Source organism: Leptidea sinapis, chromosome 5, assembly GCF_905404315.1.
Source record: "Leptidea sinapis chromosome 5, ilLepSina1.1, whole genome shotgun sequence".
Taxonomy (NCBI): Eukaryota; Metazoa; Arthropoda; class Insecta; order Lepidoptera; family Pieridae; genus Leptidea; species Leptidea sinapis.
In genome coordinates this window covers 3,474,101-3,480,371 of record NC_066269.1, presented here as the reverse complement: position 1 = coordinate 3,480,371, position 6,271 = coordinate 3,474,101, and positions in this window count along the sequence as shown.

Here is a 6,271-nt window from a genome sequence, read left to right as displayed (position 1 = left end):
AGATGAAATTAATCTTTTAAAGGTACAAGTATAAATAGGGCCAGAGGTTGTCCTTGTAGAGGCGGTTGTAATAAAATAACTTAATTTTTTCTTTATGTGCAACTACTTTACGGTCACAATATCTCTGGACCTCGTTAAAACGTGAAGCCCCCTCCCGTCCTCCTTTCAGACCCTCGCTACTACCGCTAGGTAGATGTAATGATATTTTCATGCTATGACTGCTTTGTTTTTGAAGGCTTATGCCTTATGAGGAAATAAATGCCTTTTATGCCTATAAAGGCATTTTGATGTCATTTCTAATATACTAGATGCTACTACCGCTTCGGAAACAAATGGCGCTCTGAGAGAGAAGAAGCGGCGCAAGAAACTCTCCCAGCATTCTTTTTTTGCGCTCTTTTTAATTAAAAATTAACAATATTGTACTTTCATTGCTATTGCTATAAAATAATCATAATCTAGCCCCAGGTTGTGCGATCACTTAGATATTCAGCTGTGGAGTAATAGGATTTACGACAAAGGCATTTTTTTTTATAAAACATTTAAATTTATTTATAGATAATGCCTGAACAGTGGCTGGGACTTTATTATAAAAGTATATACATTTACCCTTAAAGCTATTATGTGTCTTATGAAGCCTACTAGGTGTCTTTGTTTCCTTTTAACTTATGTTGTTAATAATTATGTAGTTTCTGTTGTTCTGTGTCGCGTATAATAGTTCTGCCAGTAAAATAAATTATTTTTTTTTATTTAACCCAGATTTCATTGATTTTTCATTATTATAATAATAATCAGCATCACAATACCATGCCTTTCCATCAATCTGTAATACTGAAAAAATAAATAGTTGTTTATTTATTAATAATGATATCCTAGTGATGCTAGTTTTGCACCGTAACAAAGCGATTATGTGACGTCATCGACGTCAGGTCGAGATATCATGTAACCGGATAGTAGAATTATCCTTTTTTAGTTTTTTCAGCGTTTGGTAACCAGTTATTAAATCCGAAATCGGCAAGTGTCCCCGCGCCGCGGTATGCCTCAGATCGGCGCGATTTTGGTGAACGCGCAGCGGTCTGTTAATGCTGTATTATTTTACGTGTATTAATAGATTGCTTATAATTAGGATGATTTGAGTGAATGTATCTGAAAGCTATTGAAACATGCTATAAGACCATGCAAAATAAACCATCTCATAAAAAAAATAAAGGGTCACAACTTGGTGAGGGAATAGTGTGCGGTACGGCACTTACGATTTTGGTGTATCTGAAAAATCTAGTGCCTTGGGGCACTGCCGATCTCGGAAGGTTAATTTATCTCTGTTCTGCGTCTTTATACCATGCCTTACGGCAAGCTTGCCGTGAAATCTCATGAAAACACTTATATCTAATATCAAATTGAATTTTCACTAGTCTTGTATCACCTTCTAAATGACAGCTCTTATAAATATATGTTTACCAGGCAAGACGCCAGCCAATCCAGAGACTAGTCAAATTTGATGTGAATCATAAAAATAATGGATTTTAATCTATTCATTCGCTTTTTGTATAGTCCAATTTGATAGGAATTAGTATAATATTTAGCACATAATTTAATATTAGTTTTAAAAGCTATGTATTTTTATATGTAGCAAATGGTGACAAATTATGGTTTTTATAAATGTATCCGGTGCTTCATGGTGTAAAATAATGATAGATAATTATTGTTTTTATCATTATTTCGATGAACTACAAACTATACACAATCGCGTTTACAATTTTGTAGCTCAAACTTTTACTTCTGGTGTAATTATTTATTATTATAATTAATTTAAATGAATTTATGCCACAATATATACAGTTAGCTTAATAATACTTAGTGCCGTTTTACCATCAGTTACCAAAACTGATGGTAATTTACTGGAAAATCTTGTTCGAAGATTAGTTTTATAAAACGCTATTAAAACAAGGGCCACTTTAAATATAGTTTTATATACTTATTGTCAATATTACAAGAATTAAGGTTGCTTACACAATAACTTCGATAGTGAAAATGTAATTTTAATTTTAACCTTACGCGGTGAACTTCTTAAATTTCATTTTAATTTAATTTGTAGTGATTAGTTTATACAATTTCGTTATGCATTTTATACATTGAAAGAATATAAGCAGTGTTTTAGTTTCAATGCCCTACGTGGCTTTTCATTTATCTTTATGAAAATTCCATAAAAATGTTCTAATAATTCTAAACATGGTGTAAGTTTATGTATTGTTAGATATTATACATGTCTTAGGCTGGGTCATATTAGCTGTTATAGTTACGATTTAAGTCAATTTTTATGTTAACAGTAACGCTGATTTTAACATAGACTGCGAAATTTGATGCACCATCGTATTCCTTGGCATGGTTAAAGTTAAAAAGTGAAATATCAATTCAATACCGTATACCTATTTATTTGATACTTTTGACAGGTCGTTATTTAGCTGTTTAACATTAACCATAGCTTTAACCGGCGAAGACTGGACGGTTACGGTTAACAGTTAAAGTTATGACGTTATGATAATTAAAGTTCAAAGTGACATATCATAGTACAAGATCCCACTGCTCGATTCTGTAGGTATGTGTTTTTTTGATAAAACTAATTTTAATTGAATGTTGAGGGAGTAGGTATACATTGAATTAGGGATAGGTTGCACATAAAAAAGGGCCGCAATAACTTGTCAATAATTTAAGTGCAATTGTTTTTCTGAAATAAATTGCAATTATGTTTATCTTTTTAATTTTACGTCATTTTAAAGGATATTAAGTTTGTAAAGAATTGAAGAAAATATGGTTGCTGAATACACAGGTTTACCTATTATGGTTTATTATTTACCTGTTTTTTTTATTTTACAAAAAAAATTAAAATTAATGTTTACGATAAACCATGGTTGTCAGTTTAATAATGGCCATTTAAAATTAGCTTTATCAAAAAAGCCAACGCAGTGGGATCTTTGGCTATCAAGTCAATATAGAATATTTATACAGGTCGCTATTTAACATTAACAATAGCTTTGACCGGCGAAGATTGGACGGTAATGGCTTAAGTTATGACGTCATCTAAAAATTGCCATGGTGCAACTAATTTTATTAGTTAACCGGTACTTTAACATGTTTGTTAGTTCAAGCAACACTAAGCGTGGCGGTGACGTCATGTGGGTGTGACGTCACTTGGATTTATGCGTCCTGAAAAGAATAATTTTGTTTAAATATGCTGCAACGACTGTTATATATCTATATTATTAGATATCTGAACTAAGTAGCGGTTTATCTTTAAATGTAAATACATAGTAATATTGACAACACACAATATCGATACGTCAGTTCCAAAGATTAACATTTAGAAAGCTAGTGAAATTACTGGGCAAATGAGACTTGACATCTTATGTCTCAAGGTGGCAAGCGCAGTTGTTGTGCCACACAGAATTTTTGGGTTGTCCAATAATCTTGACCGGCACTGCATTCACCATTGCACCAGCTGAACGTCTTGCTCATCTCGTCCCTTATTTTCATAAGAAAAGAAAAGACTTCCAAAAAAAACAACTCAAATTTTTAATGTACGAAAAAATAATATTCTAGCCGTATGAAGAAATAAGTATAATAGTAAGTAAGAACTAACTTAATTCACATATCAACTTGTTTGTTTGTCAAGTTAATGTATACAGAGTGGTGACAACAATATGACTTTTAATTAAAACAGGATCACTACTAGTCAATCAAAATACTTTGTAATAATTAAATCGGGCGTTACATCAACAAACTAAAACCAAGTTTTCAAACAAACTAATTCCGAAAATAATCTTAACAAAAAAGAACAGCCTTTGATCATGTTTCTTTTGACCTCTACTGACCTGTAAGTACTACGGGTACGACCGGCAACGTCGCTACACGCCTTTGTAAAATTTGTAGGTGTACGAGTCGAGTATCTAGTACTTACATTTCATTCATGCAGGTAGGCTAGGCAAAGACACCCGCGCTTCACGCCCCGCGCGCGCTCGTCTGACATGCTAATTCTTCCTATTGCGGAAGTGAATACGAACTATTAATTCTGCTTATGCATAAAAGATGTCAAATTGGCAATGTAGCATTTCTCTGTCTGTTAATACTATGCCGACGACCATACTAACAGAGCAGCTCGGAAATATTTTTTTGCTAATAATAATAGGAATTTTAGCATTTTAGTAATAAGGTCTAAATTTAAGCAATAATATTGTGTTACTTCTAAGTAACTGATGTTTTCTGAGACGCACATTTTATTTTGTATGTGGTTTACGGATGTAGGTAAATCTAAATTGTTATGGTCCGTCTAGGTGAATGACCTAATAAACGAAACTTGCGAAATCGTAATGTATTTACAGCATGTGTTAAAATTATAAAAGTGAAAATAATTCACTGTGGCTATAGCCACGGTATACCGTTCAATGTAATTTGATGAAAGTTGGTGTACGAACTACTGTCATGATACCCAATATGTGGTTCAAATTAAAATCATAATGTCGTCACCACCTTGTTTGTATATTAAAATATGTTTGGTTAATGCAACAATTTTTCATTACATATCTCAACTTACTGAGTCAAGTCTGATATTGTTACAATTTGGAAATGAGGTATCGATATTTTATAAGAACCAAAACATTGGTGAGACAAGGACAAACAAGCTGAGCTATTATTACAATACAGTATATTATTATTATGAAGAATCAGATATTAAATTGTTAGCGCGCGCATCGCGTAATTCAAAATCGTCATAGTTGGGACGCTTTTCGATGGTATGGTTAGTCCACACAAAATGATAACGTTTAGGTGCGATAAATACTATCCCCCTTATTCATAATAGTCTGCTAACTTTAAGCATTGCAAATTCTCACTCTGTCTTCTTCTATTGACCTAAGTCAGAATGAGAAAAAACACTCCTTAGCGGCTGTTAGCGGACCATTATGAATAAGGGAGTAAAAGTCTTGTTTTATTTTTTATTTTAATTATTTACATTGTTTTAGTCACGTAGTATTCAAATATGTATGATTATATCCTCAATGTAATTATTTCAGGTAATGCCAATATATTTTTAAATTTGTAACGATGCTGTATTTATTAAATTATAAGATTGAATTTTGAAAAACGACTTTTATTATATAACTTCCGTGTGTTATACTATTTTATGCATATTCATTAAAAACCTTAAATTGAGAGGGACAAACTAATTTGTTGTTAATAGTTGACTGGTTATCGCATTTTAAATTGTCAATAAGTGTCTCTATATCAAAATATACTAAGACTGGCCATAAATACTGTTACAATTAAAAATAAACAAAATATTACAGTTGAATTTGGAATCTGTCATTTTTATATGATTGCTCATTCAGTTCAAGAGTCTCATTTTGGCGCGAATACCACAGTCCAATACATTCTACAATATATTTTTGGGATATTCAAAATGGAGTGGAGTGATAAAGAGAACCGAATAGCTGTGATTGCATTACACAAAGTAGGTATGGAGCTAAATGCAATTTTTAAAACGCTCCATACGCTTGGTATTAGTAAAATATTGTGTACCGGGCTATTAATAGGTACAATGAGACCTCTGTTTGTGACAGAAAAAGATCTGGCCGTCCACGAAGTGTTCGTACGAAAAAGGTGGTCTAAGCAGTAATCCTGTCCGAAAGCAAAAGATTTTATCTCGGAAGCACCTCGAACCATGTCGTGTATTTTAAAAGTCATTTCTTATCCGATGATTTAAAAAATAATCGGGTGGTAAAATCGAAACGACTACTGTAGCGGTACAAAGGGAGGTCACACAATTTTTTTCCCTGAATTAAATTAAATTTGTTAAAACGTCTTTTAGACTTAGATAATATCTTTTCCAGCGTATCTTTTTGGTGTATTTGGTAAGCACAAGCTCACAATAAAAAAAAACATATTGACATTCGAAAGATTTCAATATTTTTAATGTTAGATTTTTTTTATCATACTTTTTGAGCATGTATTCTTAAACGCTTAAATCCTTTAGTGGTGGAATATAAATCAGCCTCCAGGATATATGATTCGAGCAAATTTGCAAATTCGAGAAAAACACTCATTTGGTTTGTAAAATTCTTCACATCTCTCTTTTCACCAACTGGCGCCAATTCTCTTTGATTATCTTGTGTACGGGAAAGCTGAAAAATATAAGCTTTTACAGATTTGTGATGTAAATAACTATCAACTGAACTGCGAAACATATGTCCATATGTATATAGAACAACATTGTGATAACCAA